Source organism: Scyliorhinus torazame, chromosome 31 (assembly GCF_047496885.1).
Source record: "Scyliorhinus torazame isolate Kashiwa2021f chromosome 31, sScyTor2.1, whole genome shotgun sequence".
Lineage (NCBI taxonomy): Eukaryota > Metazoa > Chordata > Chondrichthyes > Carcharhiniformes > Scyliorhinidae > Scyliorhinus > Scyliorhinus torazame.
The window spans coordinates 26,636,256-26,659,417 of record NC_092737.1 but is presented as its reverse complement, the minus strand read 5'-3'; the positions used below and the strand labels follow the sequence as shown (position 1 = coordinate 26,659,417).

At 51.6% G+C, this 23,162-nt stretch overlaps 31 non-coding genes across 31 annotated transcripts; all 31 read left to right on the top strand.

The window, feature by feature from the left end:
* Positions 1-765: 765 nt before the first annotated feature.
* On the top strand, positions 766-837 carry trnaq-cug (transfer RNA glutamine (anticodon CUG)). Its single transcript has one exon. It is a non-coding gene; the product is annotated as a tRNA-Gln (tRNA).
* Positions 838-1,121: 284 nt separating this feature from the next.
* On the top strand, positions 1,122-1,193 carry trnaq-uug (transfer RNA glutamine (anticodon UUG)). Its single transcript has one exon. It is a non-coding gene; the product is annotated as a tRNA-Gln (tRNA).
* Positions 1,194-2,170: 977 nt separating this feature from the next.
* trnaq-cug (transfer RNA glutamine (anticodon CUG)) lies at positions 2,171-2,242 on the top strand. Its single transcript has one exon. It is a non-coding gene; the product is annotated as a tRNA-Gln (tRNA).
* A 284-nt stretch (positions 2,243-2,526) lies between these two features.
* trnaq-uug (transfer RNA glutamine (anticodon UUG)) lies at positions 2,527-2,598 on the top strand. The gene has a single exon. It is a non-coding gene; the product is annotated as a tRNA-Gln (tRNA).
* Positions 2,599-3,576: 978 nt separating this feature from the next.
* On the top strand, positions 3,577-3,648 carry trnaq-cug (transfer RNA glutamine (anticodon CUG)). Its single transcript has one exon. It is a non-coding gene; the product is annotated as a tRNA-Gln (tRNA).
* A 978-nt stretch (positions 3,649-4,626) lies between these two features.
* trnaq-cug (transfer RNA glutamine (anticodon CUG)) lies at positions 4,627-4,698 on the top strand. The gene has a single exon. It is a non-coding gene; the product is annotated as a tRNA-Gln (tRNA).
* Positions 4,699-6,031: 1,333 nt separating this feature from the next.
* On the top strand, positions 6,032-6,103 carry trnaq-cug (transfer RNA glutamine (anticodon CUG)). The gene has a single exon. It is a non-coding gene; the product is annotated as a tRNA-Gln (tRNA).
* A 284-nt stretch (positions 6,104-6,387) lies between these two features.
* Positions 6,388-6,459, top strand: trnaq-uug (transfer RNA glutamine (anticodon UUG)). The gene has a single exon. It is a non-coding gene; the product is annotated as a tRNA-Gln (tRNA).
* A 978-nt stretch (positions 6,460-7,437) lies between these two features.
* trnaq-cug (transfer RNA glutamine (anticodon CUG)) lies at positions 7,438-7,509 on the top strand. Its single transcript has one exon. It is a non-coding gene; the product is annotated as a tRNA-Gln (tRNA).
* A 978-nt stretch (positions 7,510-8,487) lies between these two features.
* trnaq-cug (transfer RNA glutamine (anticodon CUG)) lies at positions 8,488-8,559 on the top strand. Its single transcript has one exon. It is a non-coding gene; the product is annotated as a tRNA-Gln (tRNA).
* A 284-nt stretch (positions 8,560-8,843) lies between these two features.
* On the top strand, positions 8,844-8,915 carry trnaq-uug (transfer RNA glutamine (anticodon UUG)). Its single transcript has one exon. It is a non-coding gene; the product is annotated as a tRNA-Gln (tRNA).
* Positions 8,916-9,893: 978 nt separating this feature from the next.
* Positions 9,894-9,965, top strand: trnaq-cug (transfer RNA glutamine (anticodon CUG)). The gene has a single exon. It is a non-coding gene; the product is annotated as a tRNA-Gln (tRNA).
* A 284-nt stretch (positions 9,966-10,249) lies between these two features.
* On the top strand, positions 10,250-10,321 carry trnaq-uug (transfer RNA glutamine (anticodon UUG)). The gene has a single exon. It is a non-coding gene; the product is annotated as a tRNA-Gln (tRNA).
* Positions 10,322-11,299: 978 nt separating this feature from the next.
* trnaq-cug (transfer RNA glutamine (anticodon CUG)) lies at positions 11,300-11,371 on the top strand. The gene has a single exon. It is a non-coding gene; the product is annotated as a tRNA-Gln (tRNA).
* A 284-nt stretch (positions 11,372-11,655) lies between these two features.
* trnaq-uug (transfer RNA glutamine (anticodon UUG)) lies at positions 11,656-11,727 on the top strand. Its single transcript has one exon. It is a non-coding gene; the product is annotated as a tRNA-Gln (tRNA).
* A 978-nt stretch (positions 11,728-12,705) lies between these two features.
* Positions 12,706-12,777, top strand: trnaq-cug (transfer RNA glutamine (anticodon CUG)). Its single transcript has one exon. It is a non-coding gene; the product is annotated as a tRNA-Gln (tRNA).
* A 284-nt stretch (positions 12,778-13,061) lies between these two features.
* On the top strand, positions 13,062-13,133 carry trnaq-uug (transfer RNA glutamine (anticodon UUG)). Its single transcript has one exon. It is a non-coding gene; the product is annotated as a tRNA-Gln (tRNA).
* Positions 13,134-14,111: 978 nt separating this feature from the next.
* Positions 14,112-14,183, top strand: trnaq-cug (transfer RNA glutamine (anticodon CUG)). Its single transcript has one exon. It is a non-coding gene; the product is annotated as a tRNA-Gln (tRNA).
* A 284-nt stretch (positions 14,184-14,467) lies between these two features.
* Positions 14,468-14,539, top strand: trnaq-uug (transfer RNA glutamine (anticodon UUG)). Its single transcript has one exon. It is a non-coding gene; the product is annotated as a tRNA-Gln (tRNA).
* A 978-nt stretch (positions 14,540-15,517) lies between these two features.
* trnaq-cug (transfer RNA glutamine (anticodon CUG)) lies at positions 15,518-15,589 on the top strand. The gene has a single exon. It is a non-coding gene; the product is annotated as a tRNA-Gln (tRNA).
* Positions 15,590-15,873: 284 nt separating this feature from the next.
* On the top strand, positions 15,874-15,945 carry trnaq-uug (transfer RNA glutamine (anticodon UUG)). Its single transcript has one exon. It is a non-coding gene; the product is annotated as a tRNA-Gln (tRNA).
* A 977-nt stretch (positions 15,946-16,922) lies between these two features.
* On the top strand, positions 16,923-16,994 carry trnaq-cug (transfer RNA glutamine (anticodon CUG)). Its single transcript has one exon. It is a non-coding gene; the product is annotated as a tRNA-Gln (tRNA).
* Positions 16,995-17,278: 284 nt separating this feature from the next.
* Positions 17,279-17,350, top strand: trnaq-uug (transfer RNA glutamine (anticodon UUG)). Its single transcript has one exon. It is a non-coding gene; the product is annotated as a tRNA-Gln (tRNA).
* A 978-nt stretch (positions 17,351-18,328) lies between these two features.
* trnaq-cug (transfer RNA glutamine (anticodon CUG)) lies at positions 18,329-18,400 on the top strand. Its single transcript has one exon. It is a non-coding gene; the product is annotated as a tRNA-Gln (tRNA).
* Positions 18,401-18,684: 284 nt separating this feature from the next.
* trnaq-uug (transfer RNA glutamine (anticodon UUG)) lies at positions 18,685-18,756 on the top strand. Its single transcript has one exon. It is a non-coding gene; the product is annotated as a tRNA-Gln (tRNA).
* A 978-nt stretch (positions 18,757-19,734) lies between these two features.
* On the top strand, positions 19,735-19,806 carry trnaq-cug (transfer RNA glutamine (anticodon CUG)). Its single transcript has one exon. It is a non-coding gene; the product is annotated as a tRNA-Gln (tRNA).
* A 284-nt stretch (positions 19,807-20,090) lies between these two features.
* On the top strand, positions 20,091-20,162 carry trnaq-uug (transfer RNA glutamine (anticodon UUG)). The gene has a single exon. It is a non-coding gene; the product is annotated as a tRNA-Gln (tRNA).
* A 977-nt stretch (positions 20,163-21,139) lies between these two features.
* On the top strand, positions 21,140-21,211 carry trnaq-cug (transfer RNA glutamine (anticodon CUG)). The gene has a single exon. It is a non-coding gene; the product is annotated as a tRNA-Gln (tRNA).
* Positions 21,212-21,495: 284 nt separating this feature from the next.
* On the top strand, positions 21,496-21,567 carry trnaq-uug (transfer RNA glutamine (anticodon UUG)). The gene has a single exon. It is a non-coding gene; the product is annotated as a tRNA-Gln (tRNA).
* Positions 21,568-22,544: 977 nt separating this feature from the next.
* On the top strand, positions 22,545-22,616 carry trnaq-cug (transfer RNA glutamine (anticodon CUG)). Its single transcript has one exon. It is a non-coding gene; the product is annotated as a tRNA-Gln (tRNA).
* A 284-nt stretch (positions 22,617-22,900) lies between these two features.
* Positions 22,901-22,972, top strand: trnaq-uug (transfer RNA glutamine (anticodon UUG)). Its single transcript has one exon. It is a non-coding gene; the product is annotated as a tRNA-Gln (tRNA).
* Positions 22,973-23,162: the final 190 nt, after the last annotated feature.

The window sequence follows — 23,162 nt, the reverse complement described above, 5'->3', positions numbered from 1 at the left end:
GCGGTTTGCCGGTGTGGTCCATGTCCAGAATGGCAGGTTGGTAGGCAGGTATCGATCCACTCCTGTACCATGTGGTGTTGGGTGTTCTAACACACAGAAGAGCCAACACAGTTGCATATGGTACAACACTTGTTTATTTAAACTCACTATTTACAACTTGGTCTTTGCACTCTGCACGTGGGGGGCTCCCTGCTTGTGGTGTTTCAACAGCTCTTTCATGCTTCCTTCTCCCCAGACCTACTGACCTCCAGGTGTCGTGCTCGTGCTTTTTATGTGGTTGGTGTTCTTGTCTGTGATTGGTTGTGGTGTTGTGTACTCTGATTTGCCTGTTAGTGTGTCCATCATGATGTGTGTGTTTGAATATCATGACACACACATTGTGCAATTTGCAGTACGGCAGCACCTCACAAACTATCTTGCTTGCCCATTGCTCCCATTCGCTGCAGCCACTGTGAAACTTTTGCGAGCAGTATTCTCGCTGGCTCTCACAGCTGAGCCTGACACGATTCAGCGACACTGCTCTGAGCCCTCAGCAAAACGGGACACTGACCCCTGTGAAACGTGATGACTTGTCCCAATATCCCCCGCTGTGGCTTGGGGGGTGAAAAGATTGGGTGTCATCTTTGAGGGAGGTTTCCTGTCACACCTTTGCAGAACAATGTTTGCACATCATCAGATTCTGTTGTCGCACACGCTATTCTTGCACATTTAACGAAAGAGGTAATCTTGTTTGAGTGACAATTTGCAGGCAGTTCCTATGACTGGGGTTCCATGGTGTAATGGTGAGCACTCTGGACTCTGAATCCAGTGATCCGAGTTCAAATCTCGGTGGAACCTTTCCTCTTGCCAAAGCCAATGATTAGTGTGTGTGAGCGAGAGAGCACTTCTTTTACATTTGCCACCAGGAGCAAATTGATTGGATCATTTCTCAGCCGCCGCAACGGCCACTGCAATTCGCATTGCTCAGCCTCTGTAGCCGGCTGCCTGCACAAGCAGCATTTTGCCATCCTGCGGGCAACTACTATTCGTGTGCAGTCAGAGAACCTTTGCGCAAGTAAGCTGGTGTGTGTGCGTGCCTGTGTGTGGACAAAAGACTGCTTCCTCAGAGGCAGAGTCCAGTCGGTTCCATGGTGTAACGGTGAGCACTCTGGACTTTGAATCCAGCGATCCGAGTTCAAATGTCGGTGGAGCCAGTACTCTGTTTGTCCCACTTCTTGTTCAATTCGGGGACAGCTGAGTAAAAGACCCCAATGCAGGCGGGGCTCCTGGCCGCAGGCCTTTTCTGCCTTCCAGCTTGCTGTCTTCTTGAGCGATCGTCCGCTCGGGTTGATGCGGTAACACCAGCCGGGACATTTGCTGCGTGGTCGCTGTCATTTCCTGCGCGGCGCAGTGGGTGCCTGTGAACTTGCCACTCTGCCCAAAACTCAGCAGGTGTTGCACACATCACTTCAATCGTCTTCTTCAACACGACCACTTTTAACTTTTCCTTCTATGCCAAGCGTCGTGCGTGAATCCCTTTGCAATGTTTGTACACTGATGCCGAGGCAGCATTGCAATATTCGGGGGAAACAGCTTCAACGCTGCTGGGAGCGGCAGCTTGTCTGCACCGCTTTCATTTGCACAGCAGCCAAACCTAGTCGGAGGCTGAGTGACAGAGGTGGAGTTACGCTTGAGGTAATAATCCAGCCAAGGCTGAACGTCGGAGATTAAATTTTCAAGTGCTTGCCGTTCTGCTCATGGGAAAGATGTGCGCGCATTCTCGAGGGTCAGTCAGCCACACACATTGTGCAATTTGCAGTACGGCAGCACCTCACAAACTATCTTGCTTGCCCATTGCTCCCATTCGCTGCAGCCACTGTGAAACTTTTGCGAGCAGTATTCTCGCTGGCTCTCACAGCTGAGCCTGACACGATTCAGCGACACTGCTCTGAGCCCTCAGCAAAACGGGACACTGACCCCTGTGAAACGTGATGACTTGTCCAATATCCCCCGCTGTGGCTTGGGGGGTGAAAAGATTGGGTGTCATCTTTGAGGGAGGTTTCCTGTCACACCTTTGCAGAACAATGTTTGCACATCATCAGATTCTGTTGTCGCACACGCTATTCTTGCACATTTAACGAAAGAGGTAATCTTGTTTGAGTGACAATTTGCAGGCAGTTCCTATGACTGGGGTTCCATGGTGTAATGGTGAGCACTCTGGACTCTGAATCCAGTGATCCGAGTTCAAATCTCGGTGGAACTTTTCCTCTTGCCAAAGCCAATGATTAGTGTGTGTGAGCGAGAGAGCACTTCTTTTACATTTGCCACCAGGAGCAAATTGATTGGATCATTTCTCAGCCGCCGCAACGGCCACTGCAATTCGCATTGCTCAGCCTCTGTAGCCGGCTGCCTGCACAAGCAGCATTTTGCCATCCTGCGGGCAACTACTATTCGTGTGCAGTCAGAGAACCTTTGCGCAAGTAAGCTGGTGTGTGTGCGTGCCTGTGTGTGGACAAAAGACTGCTTCCTCAGAGGCAGAGTCCAGTCGGTTCCATGGTGTAACGGTGAGCACTCTGGACTTTGAATCCAACGATCCGAGTTCAAATCTCGGTGGAGCCAGTACTCTGTTTGTCCCACTTCTTGTTCAATTCGGGGACAGCTGAGTAAAAGACCCCAATGCAGGCGGGGCTCCTGGCCGCAGGCCTTTTCTGCCTTCCAGCTTGCTGTCTTCTTGAGCGATCGTCCGCTCGGGTTGATGCGGTAACACCAGCCGGGACATTTGCTGCGTGGTCGCTGTCATTTCCTGCGCGGCGCAGTGGGTGCATGTGAACTTGCCACTCTGCCCAAAACTCAGCAGGTGTTGCACACATCACTTCAATCGTCTTCTTCAACACGACCACTTTTAACTTTTCCTTCTATGCCAAGCGTCGTGCGTGAATCCCTTTGCAATGTTTGTACACTGATGCCGAGGCAGCATTGCAATATTCGGGGGAAACAGCTTCAACGCTGCTGGGAGCGGCAGCTTGTCTGCACCGCTTTCATTTGCACAGCAGCCAAACCTAGTCGGAGGCTGAGTGACAGAGGTGGAGTTACGCTTGAGGTAATAATCCAGCCAAGGCTGAACGTCGGAGATTAAATTTTCAAGTGCTTGCCATTCTGCTCATGGGAAAGATGTGCGCGCATTCTCGAGGGTCAGTCAGCCACACACATTGTGCAATTTGCAGTACGGCAGCACCTCACAAACTATCTTGCTTGCCCATTGCTCCCATTCGCTGCAGCCACTGTGAAACTTTTGCGAGCAGTATTCTCGCTGGCTCTCACAGCTGAGCCTGACACGATTCAGCGACACTGCTCTGAGCCCTCAGCAAAACGGGACACTGACCCCTGTGAAACGTGATGACTTGTCCCAATATCCCCCGCTGTGGCTTGGGGGGTGAAAAGATTGGGTGTCATCTTTGAGGGAGGTTTCCTGTCACACCTTTGCAGAACAATGTTTGCACATCATCAGATTCTGTTGTCGCACACGCTATTCTTGCACATTTAACGAAAGAGGTAATCTTGTTTGAGTGACAATTTGCAGACAGTCCCTATGACTGGGGTTCCATGGTGTAATGGTGAGCACTCTGGACTCTGAATCCAGTGATCCGAGTTCAAATCTCAGTGGAGCCAGTACTCTGTTTGTCCCACTTCTTGTTCAATTCGGGGACAGCTGAGTAAAAGACCCCAATGCAGGCGGGGCTCCTGGCCGCAGGCCTTTTCTGCCTTCCAGCTTGCTGTCTTCTTGAGCGATCGTCCGCTCGGGTTGATGCGGTAACACCAGCCGGGACATTTGCTGCGTGGTCGCTGTCATTTCCTGCGCGGCGCAGTGGGTGCATGTGAACTTGCCACTCTGCCCAAAACTCAGCAGGTGTTGCACACATCACTTCAATCGTCTTCTTCAACACAACCACTTTTGACTTTTCCTTCTATGCCAAGCGTCGTGCGTGAATCCCTTTGCAATGTTTGTACACTGATGCCGAGGCAGCATTGCAATATTCGGGGGAAACAGCTTCAACGCTGCTGGGAGCGGCAGCTTGTCTGCACCGCTTTCATTTGCACAGCAGCCAAACCTAGTCGGAGGCTGAGTGACAGAGGTGGAGTTACGCTTGAGGTAATAATCCAGCCAAGGCTGAACGTCGGATATTAAATTTTCAAGTGCTTGCCATTCTGCTCATGGGAAAGATGTGCGCGCATTCGCGAGGGTCAGTCAGCCACACACATTGTGCAATTTGCAGTACGGCAGCACCTCACAAACTATCTTGCTTGCCCATTGCTCCCATTCGCTGCAGCCACTGTGAAACTTTTGCGAGCAGTATTCTCGCTGGCTCTCACAGCTGAGCCTGACACGATTCAGCGACACTGCTCTGAGCCCTCAGCAAAACGGGACACTGACCCCTGTGAAACGTGATGACTTGTCCCAATATCCCCCGCTGTGGCTTGGGGGGTGAAAAGATTGGGTGTCATCTTTGAGGGAGGTTTCCTGTCACACCTTTGCAGAACAATGTTTGCACATCATCAGATTCTGTTGTCGCACACGCTATTCTTGCACATTTAACGAAAGAGGTAATCTTGTTTGAGTGACAATTTGCAGCTAGGGGCTATGACTGGGGTTCCATGGTGTAATGGTGAGCACTCTGGACTCTGAATCCAGTGATCCGAGTTCAAATCTCGGTGGAACCTTTCCTCTTGCCAAAGCCAATGATTAGTGTGTGTGAGCGAGAGAGCACTTCTTTTACATTTGCCACCAGGAGCAAATTGATTGGATCATTTCTCAGCCGCCGCAACGGCCACTGCAATTCGCATTGCTCAGCCTCTGTAGCCGGCTGCCTGCACAAGCAGCATTTTGCCATCCTGCGGGCAACTACTATTCGTGTGCAGTCAGAGAACCTTTGCGCAAGTAAGCTGGTGTGTGTGCGTGCCTGTGTGTGGACAAAAGACTGCTTCCTCAGAGGCAGAGTCCAGTCGGTTCCATGGTGTAACGGTGAGCACTCTGGACTTTGAATCCAGCGATCCGAGTTCAAATGTCGGTGAAGCCAGTACTCTGTTTGTCCCACTTCTTGTTCAATTCGGGGACAGCTGAGTAAAAGACCCCAATGCAGGCGGGGCTCCTGGCCGCAGGCCTTTTCTGCCTTCCAGCTTGCTGTCTTCTTGAGCGATCGTCCGCTCGGGTTGATGCGGTAACACCAGCCGGGACATTTGCTGCGTGGTCGCTGTCATTTCCTGCGCGGCGCAGTGGGTGCCTGTGAACTTGCCACTCTGCCCAAAACTCAGCAGGTGTTGCACACATCACTTCAATCGTCTTCTTCAACACGACCACTTTTAACTTTTCCTTCTATGCCAAGCGTCGTGCGTGAATCCCTTTGCAATGTTTGTACACTGATGCCGAGGCAGCATTGCAATATTCGGGGGAAACAGCTTCAACGCTGCTGGGAGCGGCAGCTTGTCTGCACCGCTTTCATTTGCACAGCAGCCAAACCTAGTCGGAGGCTGAGTGACAGAGGTGGAGTTACGCTTGAGGTAATAATCCAGCCAAGGCTGAACGTCGGAGATTAAATTTTCAAGTGCTTGCCGTTCTGCTCATGGGAAAGATGTGCGCGCATTCTCGAGGGTCAGTCAGCCACACACATTGTGCAATTTGCAGTACGGCAGCACCTCACAAACTATCTTGCTTGCCCATTGCTCCCATTCGCTGCAGCCACTGTGAAACTTTTGCGAGCAGTATTCTCGCTGGCTCTCACAGCTGAGCCTGACACGATTCAGCGACACTGCTCTGAGCCCTCAGCAAAACGGGACACTGACCCCTGTGAAACGTGATGACTTGTCCAATATCCCCCGCTGTGGCTTGGGGGGTGAAAAGATTGGGTGTCATCTTTGAGGGAGGTTTCCTGTCACACCTTTGCAGAACAATGTTTGCACATCATCAGATTCTGTTGTCGCACACGCTATTCTTGCACATTTAACGAAAGAGGTAATCTTGTTTGAGTGACAATTTGCAGGCAGTTCCTATGACTGGGGTTCCATGGTGTAATGGTGAGCACTCTGGACTCTGAATCCAGTGATCCGAGTTCAAATCTCGGTGGAACTTTTCCTCTTGCCAAAGCCAATGATTAGTGTGTGTGAGCGAGAGAGCACTTCTTTTACATTTGCCACCAGGAGCAAATTGATTGGATCATTTCTCAGCCGCCGCAACGGCCACTGCAATTCGCATTGCTCAGCCTCTGTAGCCGGCTGCCTGCACAAGCAGCATTTTGCCATCCTGCGGGCAACTACTATTCGTGTGCAGTCAGAGAACCTTTGCGCAAGTAAGCTGGTGTGTGTGCGTGCCTGTGTGTGGACAAAAGACTGCTTCCTCAGAGGCAGAGTCCAGTCGGTTCCATGGTGTAACGGTGAGCACTCTGGACTTTGAATCCAGCGATCCGAGTTCAAATCTCGGTGGAGCCAGTACTCTGTTTGTCCCACTTCTTGTTCAATTCGGGGACAGCTGAGTAAAAGACCCCAATGCAGGCGGGGCTCCTGGCCGCAGGCCTTTTCTGCCTTCCAGCTTGCTGTCTTCTTGAGCGATCGTCCGCTCGGGTTGATGCGGTAACACCAGCCGGGACATTTGCTGCGTGGTCGCTGTCATTTCCTGCGCGGCGCAGTGGGTGCATGTGAACTTGCCACTCTGCCCAAAACTCAGCAGGTGTTGCACACATCACTTCAATCGTCTTCTTCAACACGACCACTTTTAACTTTTCCTTCTATGCCAAGCGTCGTGCGTGAATCCCTTTGCAATGTTTGTACACTGATGCCGAGGCAGCATTGCAATATTCGGGGGAAACAGCTTCAACGCTGCTGGGAGCGGCAGCTTGTCTGCACCGCTTTCATTTGCACAGCAGCCAAACCTAGTCGGAGGCTGAGTGACAGAGGTGGAGTTACGCTTGAGGTAATAATCCAGCCAAGGCTGAACGTCGGAGATTAAATTTTCAAGTGCTTGCCATTCTGCTCATGGGAAAGATGTGCGCGCATTCTCGAGGGTCAGTCAGCCACACACATTGTGCAATTTGCAGTACGGCAGCACCTCACAAACTATCTTGCTTGCCCATTGCTCCCATTCGCTGCAGCCACTGTGAAACTTTTGCGAGCAGTATTCTCGCTGGCTCTCACAGCTGAGCCTGACACGATTCAGCGACACTGCTCTGAGCCCTCAGCAAAACGGGACACTGACCCCTGTGAAACGTGATGACTTGTCCCAATATCCCCCGCTGTGGCTTGGGGGGTGAAAAGATTGGGTGTCATCTTTGAGGGAGGTTTCCTGTCACACCTTTGCAGAACAATGTTTGCACATCATCAGATTCTGTTGTCGCACACGCTATTCTTGCACATTTAACGAAAGAGGTAATCTTGTTTGAGTGACAATTTGCAGACAGTCCCTATGACTGGGGTTCCATGGTGTAATGGTGAGCACTCTGGACTCTGAATCCAGTGATCCGAGTTCAAATCTCAGTGGAGCCAGTACTCTGTTTGTCCCACTTCTTGTTCAATTCGGGGACAGCTGAGTAAAAGACCCCAATGCAGGCGGGGCTCCTGGCCGCAGGCCTTTTCTGCCTTCCAGCTTGCTGTCTTCTTGAGCGATCGTCCGCTCGGGTTGATGCGGTAACACCAGCCGGGACATTTGCTGCGTGGTCGCTGTCATTTCCTGCGCGGCGCAGTGGGTGCATGTGAACTTGCCACTCTGCCCAAAACTCAGCAGGTGTTGCACACATCACTTCAATCGTCTTCTTCAACACAACCACTTTTAACTTTTCCTTCTATGCCAAGCGTCGTGCGTGAATCCCTTTGCAATGTTTGTACACTGATGCCGAGGCAGCATTGCAATATTCGGGGGAAACAGCTTCAACGCTGCTGGGAGCGGCAGCTTGTCTGCACCGCTTTCATTTGCACAGCAGCCAAACCTAGTCGGAGGCTGAGTGACAGAGGTGGAGTTACGCTTGAGGTAATAATCCAGCCAAGGCTGAACGTCGGATATTAAATTTTCAAGTGCTTGCCATTCTGCTCATGGGAAAGATGTGCGCGCATTCTCGAGGGTCAGTCAGCCACACACATTGTGCAATTTGCAGTACGGCAGCACCTCACAAACTATCTTGCTTGCCCATTGCTCCCATTCGCTGCAGCCACTGTGAAACTTTTGCGAGCAGTATTCTCGCTGGCTCTCACAGCTGAGCCTGACACGATTCAGCGACACTGCTCTGAGCCCTCAGCAAAACGGGACACTGACCCCTGTGAAACGTGATGACTTGTCCCAATATCCCCCGCTGTGGCTTGGGGGGTGAAAAGATTGGGTGTCATCTTTGAGGGAGGTTTCCTGTCACACCTTTGCAGAACAATGTTTGCACATCATCAGATTCTGTTGTCGCACACGCTATTCTTGCACATTTAACGAAAGAGGTAATCTTGTTTGAGTGACAATTTGCAGCTAGGGGCTATGACTGGGGTTCCATGGTGTAATGGTGAGCACTCTGGACTCTGAATCCAGTGATCCGAGTTCAAATCTCGGTGGAACCTTTCCTCTTGCCAAAGCCAATGATTAGTGTGTGTGAGCGAGAGAGCACTTCTTTTACATTTGCCACCAGGAGCAAATTGATTGGATCATTTCTCAGCCGCCGCAACGGCCACTGCAATTCGCATTGCTCAGCCTCTGTAGCCGGCTGCCTGCACAAGCAGCATTTTGCCATCCTGCGGGCAACTACTATTTGTGTGCAGTCAGAGAACCTTTGCGCAAGTAAGCTGGTGTGTGTGCGTGCCTGTGTGTGGACAAAAGACTGCTTCCTCAGAGGCAGAGTCCAGTCGGTTCCATGGTGTAACGGTGAGCACTCTGGACTTTGAATCCAGCGATCCGAGTTCAAATCTCGGTGGAGCCAGTACTCTGTTTGTCCCACTTCTTGTTCAATTCGGGGACAGCTGAGTAAAAGACCCCAATGCAGGCGGGGCTCCTGGCCGCAGGCCTTTTCTGCCTTCCAGCTTGCTGTCTTCTTGAGCGATCGTCCGCTCGGGTTGATGCGGTAACACCAGCCGGGACATTTGCTGCGTGGTCGCTGTCATTTCCTGCGCGGCGCAGTGGGTGCATGTGAACTTGCCACTCTGCCCAAAACTCAGCAGGTGTTGCACACATCACTTCAATCGTCTTCTTCAACACGACCACTTTTAACTTTTCCTTCTATGCCAAGCGTCGTGCGTGAATCCCTTTGCAATGTTTGTACACTGATGCCGAGGCAGCATTGCAATATTCGGGGGAAACAGCTTCAACGCTGCTGGGAGCGGCAGCTTGTCTGCACCGCTTTCATTTGCACAGCAGCCAAACCTAGTCGGAGGCTGAGTGACAGAGGTGGAGTTACGCTTGAGGTAATAATCCAGCCAAGGCTGAACGTCGGAGATTAAATTTTCAAGTGCTTGCCATTCTGCTCATGGGAAAGATGTGCGCGCATTCTCGAGGGTCAGTCAGCCACACACATTGTGCAATTTGCAGTACGGCAGCACCTCACAAACTATCTTGCTTGCCCATTGCTCCCATTCGCTGCAGCCACTGTGAAACTTTTGCGAGCAGTATTCTCGCTGGCTCTCACAGCTGAGCCTGACACGATTCAGCGACACTGCTCTGAGCCCTCAGCAAAACGGGACACTGACCCCTGTGAAACGTGATGACTTGTCCCAATATCCCCCGCTGTGGCTTGGGGGGTGAAAAGATTGGGTGTCATCTTTGAGGGAGGTTTCCTGTCACACCTTTGCAGAACAATGTTTGCACATCATCAGATTCTGTTGTCGCACACGCTATTCTTGCACATTTAACGAAAGAGGTAATCTTGTTTGAGTGACAATTTGCAGGCAGTTCCTATGACTGGGGTTCCATGGTGTAATGGTGAGCACTCTGGACTCTGAATCCAGTGATCCGAGTTCAAATCTCGGTGGAACCTTTCCTCTTGCCAAAGCCAATGATTAGTGTGTGTGAGCGAGAGAGCACTTCTTTTACATTTGCCACCAGGAGCAAATTGATTGGATCATTTCTCAGCCGCCGCAACGGCCACTGCAATTCGCATTGCTCAGCCTCTGTAGCCGGCTGCCTGCACAAGCAGCATTTTGCCATCCTGCGGGCAACTACTATTTGTGTGCAGTCAGAGAACCTTTGCGCAAGTAAGCTGGTGTGTGTGCGTGCCTGTGTGTGGACAAAAGACTGCTTCCTCAGAGGCAGAGTCCAGTCGGTTCCATGGTGTAACGGTGAGCACTCTGGACTTTGAATCCAGCGATCCGAGTTCAAATCTCGGTGGAGCCAGTACTCTGTTTGTCCCACTTCTTGTTCAATTCGGGGACAGCTGAGTAAAAGACCCCAATGCAGGCGGGGCTCCTGGCCGCAGGCCTTTTCTGCCTTCCAGCTTGCTGTCTTCTTGAGCGATCGTCCGCTCGGGTTGATGCGGTAACACCAGCCGGGACATTTGCTGCGTGGTCGCTGTCATTTCCTGCGCGGCGCAGTGGGTGCATGTGAACTTGCCACTCTGCCCAAAACTCAGCAGGTGTTGCACACATCACTTCAATCGTCTTCTTCAACACGACCACTTTTAACTTTTCCTTCTATGCCAAGCGTCGTGCGTGAATCCCTTTGCAATGTTTGTACACTGATGCCGAGGCAGCATTGCAATATTCGGGGGAAACAGCTTCAACGCTGCTGGGAGCGGCAGCTTGTCTGCACCGCTTTCATTTGCACAGCAGCCAAACCTAGTCGGAGGCTGAGTGACAGAGGTGGAGTTACGCTTGAGGTAATAATCCAGCCAAGGCTGAACGTCGGAGATTAAATTTTCAAGTGCTTGCCATTCTGCTCATGGGAAAGATGTGCGCGCATTCTCGAGGGTCAGTCAGCCACACACATTGTGCAATTTGCAGTACGGCAGCACCTCACAAACTATCTTGCTTGCCCATTGCTCCCATTCGCTGCAGCCACTGTGAAACTTTTGCGAGCAGTATTCTCGCTGGCTCTCACAGCTGAGCCTGACACGATTCAGCGACACTGCTCTGAGCCCTCAGCAAAACGGGACACTGACCCCTGTGAAACGTGATGACTTGTCCCAATATCCCCCGCTGTGGCTTGGGGGGTGAAAAGATTGGGTGTCATCTTTGAGGGAGGTTTCCTGTCACACCTTTGCAGAACAATGTTTGCACATCATCAGATTCTGTTGTCGCACACGCTATTCTTGCACATTTAACGAAAGAGGTAATCTTGTTTGAGTGACAATTTGCAGACAGTCCCTATGACTGGGGTTCCATGGTGTAATGGTGAGCACTCTGGACTCTGAATCCAGTGATCCGAGTTCAAATCTCGGTGGAACCTTTCCTCTTGCCAAAGCCAATGATTAGTGTGTGTGAGCGAGAGAGCACTTCTTTTACATTTGCCACCAGGAGCAAATTGATTGGATCATTTCTCAGCCGCCGCAACGGCCACTGCAATTCGCATTGCTCAGCCTCTGTAGCCGGCTGCCTGCACAAGCAGCATTTTGCCATCCTGCGGGCAACTACTATTTGTGTGCAGTCAGAGAACCTTTGCGCAAGTAAGCTGGTGTGTGTGCGTGCCTGTGTGTGGACAAAAGACTGCTTCCTCAGAGGCAGAGTCCAGTCGGTTCCATGGTGTAACGGTGAGCACTCTGGACTTTGAATCCAGCGATCCGAGTTCAAATCTCGGTGGAGCCAGTACTCTGTTTGTCCCACTTCTTGTTCAATTCGGGGACAGCTGAGTAAAAGACCCCAATGCAGGCGGGGCTCCTGGCCGCAGGCCTTTTCTGCCTTCCAGCTTGCTGTCTTCTTGAGCGATCGTCCGCTCGGGTTGATGCGGTAACACCAGCCGGGACATTTGCTGCGTGGTCGCTGTCATTTCCTGCGCGGCGCAGTGGGTGCATGTGAACTTGCCACTCTGCCCAAAACTCAGCAGGTGTTGCACACATCACTTCAATCGTCTTCTTCAACATGACCACTTTTAACTTTTCCTTCTATGCCAAGCGTCGTGCGTGAATCCCTTTGCAATGTTTGTACACTGATGCCGAGGCAGCATTGCAATATTCGGGGGAAACAGCTTCAACGCTGCTGGGAGCGGCAGCTTGTCTGCACCGCTTTCATTTGCACAGCAGCCAAACCTAGTCGGAGGCTGAGTGACAGAGGTGGAGTTACGCTTGAGGTAATAATCCAGCCAAGGCTGAACGTCGGAGATTAAATTTTCAAGTGCTTGCCATTCTGCTCATGGGAAAGATGTGCGCGCATTCTCGAGGGTCAGTCAGCCACACACATTGTGCAATTTGCAGTACGGCAGCACCTCACAAACTATCTTGCTTGCCCATTGCTCCCATTCGCTGCAGCCACTGTGAAACTTTTGCGAGCAGTATTCTCGCTGGCTCTCACAGCTGAGCCTGACACGATTCAGCGACACTGCTCTGAGCCCTCAGCAAAACGGGACACTGACCCCTGTGAAACGTGATGACTTGTCCCAATATCCCCCGCTGTGGCTTGGGGGGTGAAAAGATTGGGTGTCATCTTTGAGGGAGGTTTCCTGTCACACCTTTGCAGAACAATGTTTGCACATCATCAGATTCTGTTGTCGCACACGCTATTCTTGCACATTTAACGAAAGAGGTAATCTTGTTTGAGTGACAATTTGCAGCTAGGGGCTATGACTGGGGTTCCATGGTGTAATGGTGAGCACTCTGGACTCTGAATCCAGTGATCCGAGTTCAAATCTCGGTGGAACCTTTCCTCTTGCCAAAGCCAATGATTAGTGTGTGTGAGCGAGAGAGCACTTCTTTTACATTTGCCACCAGGAGCAAATTGATTGGATCATTTCTCAGCCGCCGCAACGGCCACTGCAATTCGCATTGCTCAGCCTCTGTAGCCGGCTGCCTGCACAAGCAGCATTTTGCCATCCTGCGGGCAACTACTATTTGTGTGCAGTCAGAGAACCTTTGCGCAAGTAAGCTGGTGTGTGTGCGTGCCTGTGTGTGGACAAAAGACTGCTTCCTCAGAGGCAGAGTCCAGTCGGTTCCATGGTGTAACGGTGAGCACTCTGGACTTTGAATCCAGCGATCCGAGTTCAAATCTCGGTGGAGCCAGTACTCTGTTTGTCCTACTTCTTGTTCAATTCGGGGACAGCTGAGTAAAAGACCCCAATGCAGGCGGGGCTCCTGGCCGCAGGCCTTTTCTGCCTTCCAGCTTGCTGTCTTCTTGAGCGATCGTCCGCTCGGGTTGATGCGGTAACACCAGCCGGGACATTTGCTGCGTGGTTGCTGTCATTTCCTGCGTGGCGCAGTGGGTGCATGTGAACTTGCCACTCTGCCCAAAACTCAGCAGGTGTTGCACACATCACTTCAATCGTCTTCTTCAACACGACCACTTTTAACTTTTCCTTCTATGCCAAGCGTCGTGCGTGAATCCCTTTGCAATGTTTGTACACTGATGCCGAGGCAGCATTGCAATATTCGGGGGAAACAGCTTCAACGCTGCTGGGAGCGGCAGCTTGTCTGCACCGCTTTCATTTGCACAGCAGCCAAACCTAGTCGGAGGCTGAGTGACAGAGGTGGAGTTACGCTTGAGGTAATAATCCAGCCAAGGCTGAACGTCGGAGATTAAATTTTCAAGTGCTTGCCGTTCTGCTCATGGGAAAGATGTGCGCGCATTCTCAAGGGTCAGTCAGCCACACACATTGTGCAATTTGCAGTACGGCAGCACCTCACAAACTATCTTGCTTGCCCATTGCTCCCATTCGCTGCAGCCACTGTGAAACTTTTGCGAGCAGTATTCTCGCTGGCTCTCACAGCTGAGCCTGACACGATTCAGCGACACTGCTCTGAGCCCTCAGCAAAACGGGACACTGACCCCTGTGAAACGTGATGACTTGTCCCAATATCCCCCGCTGTGGCTTGGGGGGTGAAAAGATTGGGTGTCATCTTTGAGGGAGGTTTCCTGTCACACCTTTGCAGAACAATGTTTGCACATCATCAGATTCTGTTGTCGCACACGCTATTCTTGCACATTTAACGAAAGAGGTAATCTTGTTTGAGTGACAATTTGCAGCTAGGGGCTATGACTGGGGTTCCATGGTGTAATGGTGAGCACTCTGGACTCTGAATCCAGTGATCCGAGTTCAAATCTCGGTGGAACCTTTCCTCTTGCCAAAGCCAATGATTAGTGTGTGTGAGCGAGAGAGCACTTCTTTTACATTTGCCACCAGGACCAAATTGATTGGATCATTTCTCAGCCGCCGCAACGGCCACTGCAATTCGCATTGCTCAGCCTCTGTAGCCGGCTGCCTGCACAAGCAGCATTTTGCCATCCTGCGGGCAACTACTATTTGTGTGCAGTCAGAGAACCTTTGCGCAAGTAAGCTGGTGTGTGTGCGTGCCTGTGTGTGGACAAAAGACTGCTTCCTCAGAGGCAGAGTCCAGTCGGTTCCATGGTGTAACGGTGAGCACTCTGGACTTTGAATCCAGCGATCCGAGTTCAAATCTCGGTGGAGCCAGTACTCTGTTTGTCCTACTTCTTGTTCAATTCGGGGACAGCTGAGTAAAAGACCCCAATGCAGGCGGGGCTCCTGGCCGCAGGCCTTTTCTGCCTTCCAGCTTGCTGTCTTCTTGAGCGATCGTCCGCTCGGGTTGATGCGGTAACACCAGCCGGGACATTTGCTGCGTGGTTGCTGTCATTTCCTGCGTGGCGCAGTGGGTGCATGTGAACTTGCCACTCTGCCCAAAACTCAGCAGGTGTTGCACACATCACTTCAATCGTCTTCTTCAACACGACCACTTTTAACTTTTCCTTCTATGCCAAGCGTCGTGCGTGAATCCCTTTGCAATGTTTGTACACTGATGCCGAGGCAGCATTGCAATATTCGGGGGAAACAGCTTCAACGCTGCTGGGAGCGGCAGCTTGTCTGCACCGCTTTCATTTGCACAGCAGCCAAACCTAGTCGGAGGCTGAGTGACAGAGGTGGAGTTACGCTTGAGGTAATAATCCAGCCAAGGCTGAACGTCGGAGATTAAATTTTCAAGTGCTTGCCGTTCTGCTCATGGGAAAGATGTGCGCGCATTCTCAAGGGTCAGTCAGCCACACACATTGTGCAATTTGCAGTACGGCAGCACCTCACAAACTATCTTGCTTGCCCATTGCTCCCATTCGCTGCAGCCACTGTGAAACTTTTGCGAGCAGTATTCTCGCTGGCTCTCACAGCTGAGCCTGACACGATTCAGCGACACTGCTCTGAGCCCTCAGCAAAACGGGACACTGACCCCTGTGAAACGTGATGACTTGTCCCAATATCCCCCGCTGTGGCTTGGGGGGTGAAAAGATTGGGTGTCATCTTTGAGGGAGGTTTCCTGTCACACCTTTGCAGAACAATGTTTGCACATCATCAGATTCTGTTGTCGCACACGCTATTCTTGCACATTTAACGAAAGAGGTAATCTTGTTTGAGTGACAATTTGCAGGCAGTTCCTATGACTGGGGTTCCATGGTGTAATGGTGAGCACTCTGGACTCTGAATCCAGTGATCCGAGTTCAAATCTCGGTGGAACCTTTCCTCTTGCCAAAGCCAATGATTAGTGTGTGTGAGCGAGAGAGCACTTCTTTTACATTTGCCACCAGGAGCAAATTGATTGGATCATTTCTCAGCCGCCGCAACGGCCACTGCAATTCGCATTGCTCAGCCTCTGTAGCCGGCTGCCTGCACAAGCAGCATTTTGCCATCCTGCGGGCAACTACTATTCGTGTGCAGTCAGAGAACCTTTGCGCAAGTAAGCTGGTGTGTGTGCGTGCCTGTGTGTGGACAAAAGACTGCTTCCTCAGAGGCAGAGTCCAGTCGGTTCCATGGTGTAACGGTGAGCACTCTGGACTTTGAATCCAGCGATCCGAGTTCAAATCTCGGTGGAGCCAGTACTCTGTTTGTCCTACTTCTTGTTCAATTCGGGGACAGCTGAGTAAAAGACCCCAATGCAGGCGGGGCTCCTGGCCGCAGGCCTTTTCTGCCTTCCAGCTTGCTGTCTTCTTGAGCGATCGTCCGCTCGGGTTGATGCGGTAACACCAGCCGGGACATTTGCTGCGTGGTCGCTGTCATTTCCTGCGCGGCGCAGTGGGTGCATGTGAACTTGCCACTCTGCCCAAAACTCAGCAGGTGTTGCACACATCACTTCAATCGTCTTCTTCAACACGACCACTTTTAACTTTTCCTTCTATGCCAAGCGTCGTGCGTGAATCCCTTTGCAATGTTTGTACACTGATGCCGAGGCAGCATTGCAATATTCGGGGGAAACAGCTTCAACGCTGCTGGGAGCGGCAGCTTGTCTGCACCGCTTTCATTTGCACAGCAGCCAAACCTAGTCGGAGGCTGAGTGACAGAGGTGGAGTTACGCTTGAGGTAATAATCCAGCCAAGGCTGAACGTCGGAGATTAAATTTTCAAGTGCTTGCCGTTCTGCTCATGGGAAAGATGTGCGCGCATTCTCGAGGGTCAGTCAGCCACACACATTGTGCAATTTGCAGTACGGCAGCACCTCACAAACTATCTTGCTTGCCCATTGCTCCCATTCGCTGCAGCCACTGTGAAACTTTTGCGAGCAGTATTCTCGCTGGCTCTCACAGCTGAGCCTGACACGATTCAGCGACACTGCTCTGAGCCCTCAGCAAAACGGGACACTGACCCCTGTGAAACGTGATGACTTGTCCAATATCCCCCGCTGTGGCTTGGGGGGTGAAAAGATTGGGTGTCATCTTTGAGGGAGGTTTCCTGTCACACCTTTGCAGAACAATGTTTGCACATCATCAGATTCTGTTGTCGCACACGCTATTCTTGCACATTTAACGAAAGAGGTAATCTTGTTTGAGTGACAATTTGCAGGCAGTTCCTATGACTGGGGTTCCATGGTGTAATGGTGAGCACTCTGGACTCTGAATCCAGTGATCCGAGTTCAAATCTCGGTGGAACCTTTCCTCTTGCCAAAGCCAATGATTAGTGTGTGTGAGCGAGAGAGCACTTCTTTTACATTTGCCACCAGGAGCAAATTGATTGGATCATTTCTCAGCCGCCGCAACGGCCACTGCAATTCGCATTGCTCAGCCTCTGTAGCCGGCTGCCTGCACAAGCAGCATTTTGCCATCCTGCGGGCAACTACTATTTGTGTGCAGTCAGAGAACCTTTGCGCAAGTAAGCTGGTGTGTGTGCGTGCCTGTGTGTGGACAAAAGACTGCTTCCTCAGAGGCAGAGTCCAGTCGGTTCCATGGTGTAACGGTGAGCACTCTGGACTTTGAATCCAGCGATCCGAGTTCAAATCTCGGTGGAGCCAGTACTCTGTTTGTCCCACTTCTTGTTCAATTCGGGGACAGCTGAGTAAAAGACCCCAATGCAGGCGGGGCTCCTGGCCGCAGGCCTTTTCTGCCTTCCAGCTTGCTGTCTTCTTGAGCGATCGTCCGCTCGGGTTGATGCGGTAACACCAGCCGGGACATTTGCTGCGTGGTCGCTGTCATTTCCTGCGCGGCGCAGTGGGTGCATGTGAACTTGCCACTCTGCCCAAAACTCAGCAGGTGTTGCACACATCACTTCAATCGTCTTCTTCAACACGACCACTTTTAACTTTTCCTTCTATGCCAAGCGTCGTGCGTGAATCCCTTTGCAATGTTTGTACACTGATGCCGAGGCAGCATTGCAATATTCGGGGGAAACAGCTTCAACGCTGCTGGGAGCGGCAGCTTGTCTGCACCGCTTTCATTTGCACAGCAGCCAAACCTAGTCGGAGGCTGAGTGACAGAGGTGGAGTTACGCTTGAGGTAATAATCCAGCCAAGGCTGAACGTCGGAGATTAAATTTTCAAGTGCTTGCCATTCTGCTCATGGGAAAGATGTGCGCGCATTCTCGAGGGTCAGTCAGCCACACACATTGTGCAATTTGCAGTACGGCAGCACCTCACAAACTATCTTGCTTGCCCATTGCTCCCATTCGCTGCAGCCACTGTGAAACTTTTGCGAGCAGTATTCTCGCTGGCTCTCACAGCTGAGCCTGACACGATTCAGCGACACTGCTCTGAGCCCTCAGCAAAACGGGACACTGACCCCTGTGAAACGTGATGACTTGTCCCAATATCCCCCGCTGTGGCTTGGGGGGTGAAAAGATTGGGTGTCATCTTTGAGGGAGGTTTCCTGTCACACCTTTGCAGAACAATGTTTGCACATCATCAGATTCTGTTGTCGCACACGCTATTCTTGCACATTTAACGAAAGAGGTAATCTTGTTTGAGTGACAATTTGCAGCTAGGGGCTATGACTGGGGTTCCATGGTGTAATGGTGAGCACTCTGGACTCTGAATCCAGTGATCCGAGTTCAAATCTCGGTGGAACCTTTCCTCTTGCCAAAGCCAATGATTAGTGTGTGTGAGCGAGAGAGCACTTCTTTTACATTTGCCACCAGGAGCAAATTGATTGGATCATTTCTCAGCCGCCGCAACGGCCACTGCAATTCGCATTGCTCAGCCTCTGTAGCCGGCTGCCTGCACAAGCAGCATTTTGCCATCCTGCGGGCAACTACTATTTGTGTGCAGTCAGAGAACCTTTGCGCAAGTAAGCTGGTGTGTGTGCGTGCCTGTGTGTGGACAAAAGACTGCTTCCTCAGAGGCAGAGTCCAGTCGGTTCCATGGTGTAACGGTGAGCACTCTGGACTTTGAATCCAGCGATCCGAGTTCAAATCTCGGTGGAGCCAGTACTCTGTTTGTCCCACTTCTTGTTCAATTCGGGGACAGCTGAGTAAAAGACCCCAATGCAGGCGGGGCTCCTGGCCGCAGGCCTTTTCTGCATTCCAGCTTGCTGTCTTCTTGAGCGATCGTCCGCTCGGGTTGATGCGGTAACACCAGCCGGGACATTTGCTGCGTGGTCGCTGTCATTTCCTGCGCGGCGCAGTGGGTGCATGTGAACTTGCCACTCTGCCCAAAACTCAGCAGGTGTTGCACACATCACTTCAATCGTCTTCTTCAACACGACCACTTTTAACTTTTCCTTCTATGCCAAGCGTCGTGCGTGAATCCCTTTGCAATGTTTGTACACTGATGCCGAGGCAGCATTGCAATATTCGGGGGAAACAGCTTCAACGCTGCTGGGAGCGGCAGCTTGTCTGCACCGCTTTCATTTGCACAGCAGCCAAACCTAGTCGGAGGCTGAGTGACAGAGGTGGAGTTACGCTTGAGGTAATAATCCAGCCAAGGCTGAACGTCGGAGATTAAATTTTCAAGTGCTTGCCATTATGCTCATGGGAAAGATGTGCGCGCATTCTCGAGGGTCAGTCAGCCACACACATTGTGCAATTTGCAGTACGGCAGCACCTCAGAAACTATCTTGCTTGCCCATTGCTCCCATTCGCTGCAGCCACTGTGAAGCTTTTGCGAGCAGTATTCTCGCTGGCTCTCACAGCTGAGCCTGACACGATTCAGCGACACTGCTCTGAGCCCTCAGCAAAACGGGACACTGACCCCTGTGAAACGTGATGACTTGTCCCAATATCCCCCGCTGTGGCTTGGGGGGTGAAAAGATTGGGTGTCATCTTTGAGGGAGGTTTCCTGTCACACCTTTGCAGAACAATGTTTGCACATCATCAGATTCTGTTGTCGCACACGCTATTCTTGCACATTTAACGAAAGAGGTAATCTTGTTTGAGTGACAATTTGCAGGCAGTTCCTATGACTGGGGTTCCATGGTGTAATGGTGAGCACTCTGGACTCTGAATCCAGTGATCCGAGTTCAAATCTCGGTGGAACCTTTCCTCTTGCCAAAGCCAATGATTAGTGTGTGTGAGCGAGAGAGCACTTCTTTTACATTTGCCACCAGGAGCAAATTGATTGGATCATTTCTCAGCCGCCGCAACGGCCACTGCAATTCGCATTGCTCAGCCTCTGTAGCCGGCTGCCTGCACAAGCAGCATTTTGCCATCCTGCGGGCAACTACTATTCGTGTGCAGTCAGAGAACCTTTGCGCAAGTAAGCTGGTGTGTGTGCGTGCCTGTGTGTGGACAAAAGACTGCTTCCTCAGAGGCAGAGTCCAGTCGGTTCCATGGTGTAACGGTGAGCACTCTGGACTTTGAATCCAGCGATCCGAGTTCAAATGTCGGTGGAGCCAGTACTCTGTTTGTCCCACTTCTTGTTCAATTCGGGGACAGCTGAGTAAAAGACCCCAATGCAGGCGGGGCTCCTGGCCGGAGGCCTTTTCTGCCTTCCAGCTTGCTGTCTTCTTGAGCGATCGTCCGCTCGGGTTGATGCGGTAACACCAGCCGGGACATTTGCTGCGTGGTCGCTGTCATTTCCTGCGCGGCGCAGTGGGTGCATGTGAACTTGCCACTCTGCCCAAAACTCAGCAGGTGATGCACACATCACTTCAATCGTCTTCTTCAACACGACCACTTTTAACTTTTCCTTCTATGCCAAGCGTCGTGCGTGAATCCCTTTGCAATGTTTGTACACTGATGCCGAGGCAGCATTGCAATATTCGGGGGAAACAGCTTCAACGCTGCTGGGAGCGGCAGCTTGTCTGCACCGCTTTCATTTGCACAGCAGCCAAACCTAGTCGGAGGCTGAGTGACAGAGGTGGAGTTACGCTTGAGGTAATAATCCAGCCAAGGCTGAACGTCGGAATTAAATTTTCAAGTGCTTGCCGTTCTGCTCATGGGAAAGATGTGCGCGCATTCTCGAGGGTCAGTCAGCCACACACATTGTGCAATTTGCAGTACGGCAGCACCTCACAAATTATCTTGATTGCCCATTGCTCCCATTCGCTGGAGCCACTGTGAAACTTTTGCGAGCAGTATTCTCGCTGGCTCTCACAGCTGAGCCTGACACGATTCAGCGACGCTGCTCTGAGCCCTCAGCAAAACGGGACACTGACCCCTGTGAAACGTGATGACTTGTCCCAATATCCCCCGCTGTGGCTTGGGGGGTGAAAAGATTGGGTGTCATCTTTGAGGGAGGTTTCCTGTCACACCTTTGCAGAACAATGTTTGCACATCATCAGATTCTGTTGTCGCACACGCTATTCTTGCACATTTAACGAAAGAGGTAATCTTGTTTGAGTGACAATTTGCAGGCAGTTCCTATGACTGGGGTTCCATGGTGTAATGGTGAGCACTCTGGACTCTGAATCCAGTGATCTGAGTTCAAATCTCGGTGGAACTTTTCCTCTTGCCAAAGCCAATGATTAGTGTGTGTGAGCGAGAGAGCACTTCTTTTACATTTGCCACCAGGAGCAAATTGATTGGATCATTTCTCAGCCGCCGCAACGGCCACTGCAATTCGCATTGCTCAGCCTCTGTAGCCGGCTGCCTGCACAAGCAGCATTTTGCCATCCTGCGGGCAACTACTATTCGTGTGCAGTCAGAGAACCTTTGCGCAAGTAAGCTGGTGTGTGTGCGTGCCTGTGTGTGGACAAAAGACTGCTTCCTCAGAGGCAGAGTCCAGTCGGTTCCATGGTGTAACGGTGAGCACTCTGGACTTTGAATCCAGCGATCCGAGTTCAAATCTCGGTGGAGCCAGTACTCTGTTTGTCCCACTTCTTGTTCAATTCGGGGACAGCTGAGTAAAAGACCCCAATGCAGGCGGGGCTACTGGCCACAGGCCTTTTCTGCCTTCCAGCTTGCTGTCTTCTTGAGCGATCGTCCGCTCGGGTTGATGCGGTAACACCAGCCGGGACATTTGCTGCGTGGTCGCTGTCATTTCCTGCGCGGCGCAGTGGGTGCATGTGAACTTGCCACTCTGCCCAAAACTCAGCAGGTGATGCACACATCACTTCAATCGTCTTCTTCAACACGACCACTTTTAACTTTTCCTTCTATGCCAAGCGTCGTGCGTGAATCCCTTTGCAATGTTTGTACACTGATGCCGAGGGAGCATTGCAATATTCGGGGGAAACAGCTTCAACGCTGCTGGGAGCGGCAGCTTGTCTGCACCGCTTTCATTTGCACAGCAGCCAAACCTAGTCGGAGGCTGAGTGACAGAGGTGGAGTTACGCTTGAGGTAATAATCCAGCCAAGGCTGAACGTCGGAATTAAATTTTCAAGTGCTTGCCGTTCTGCTCATGGGAAAGATGTGCGCGCATTCTCGCGGGTCAGTCAGCCACACACATTGTGCAATTTGCAGTACGGCAGCACCTCACAAATTATCTTGCTTGCCCATTGCTCCCATTCGCTGGAGCCACTGTGAAACTTTTGCGAGCAGTATTCTCGCTGGCTCTCACAGCTGAGCCTGACACGATTCAGCGACGCTGCTCTGAGCCCTCAGCAAAACGGGACACTGACCCCTGTGAAACATGATGACTTGTCCCAATATCCTCCACTGTGGCTTGGGGGGTGAAAAGATTGGATGTCATCTTTGAGGGAGGTGTCCTGTCACACCTTTGCAGAACAATGTTTGCACATCATCAGATTCTGTTGTCGCACACGCTATTCTTGCACATTTAACGAAAGAGGTAATCTTGTTTGAGTGACAATTTGCAGGCAGCTCCTATGACTGGGGTTCCATGGTGTAATGGTGAGCACTCTGGACTCTGAATCCAGTGATCCGAGTTCAAATCTCGGTGGAACCTTTCCTCTTGCCAAAGCCAATGATTAGTGTGTGTGAGCGAGAGAGCACTTCTTTTACATTTGCCACCAGGAGCAAATTGATTGGATCATTTCTCAGCCGCCGCAACGGCCACTGCAATTCGCATTGCTCAGCCTCTGTAGCCGGCTGCCTGCACAAGCAGCATTTTGCCATCCTGCGGGCAACTACTATTCGTGTGCAGTCAGAGAACCTTTGCGCAAGTAAGCTGGTGTGTGTGCGTGCCTGTGTGTGGACAAAAGACTGCTTCCTCAGAGGCAGAGTCCAGTCGGTTCCATGGTGTAACGGTGAGCACTCTGGACTTTGAATCCAGCGATCCGAGTTCAAATCTCGGTGGAGCCAGTACTCTGTTTGTCCCACTTCTTGTTCAATTCGGGGACAGCTGAGTAAAAGACCCCAATGCAGGCGGGGCTCCTGGCCGCAGGCCTCTTCTGCCTTCCAGCTTGCTGTCTTCTTGAGCGATCGTCCGCTCGGGTTGATGCGGTAACACCAGCCGGGACATTTGCTGCGTGGTCGCTGTCATTTCCTGCGC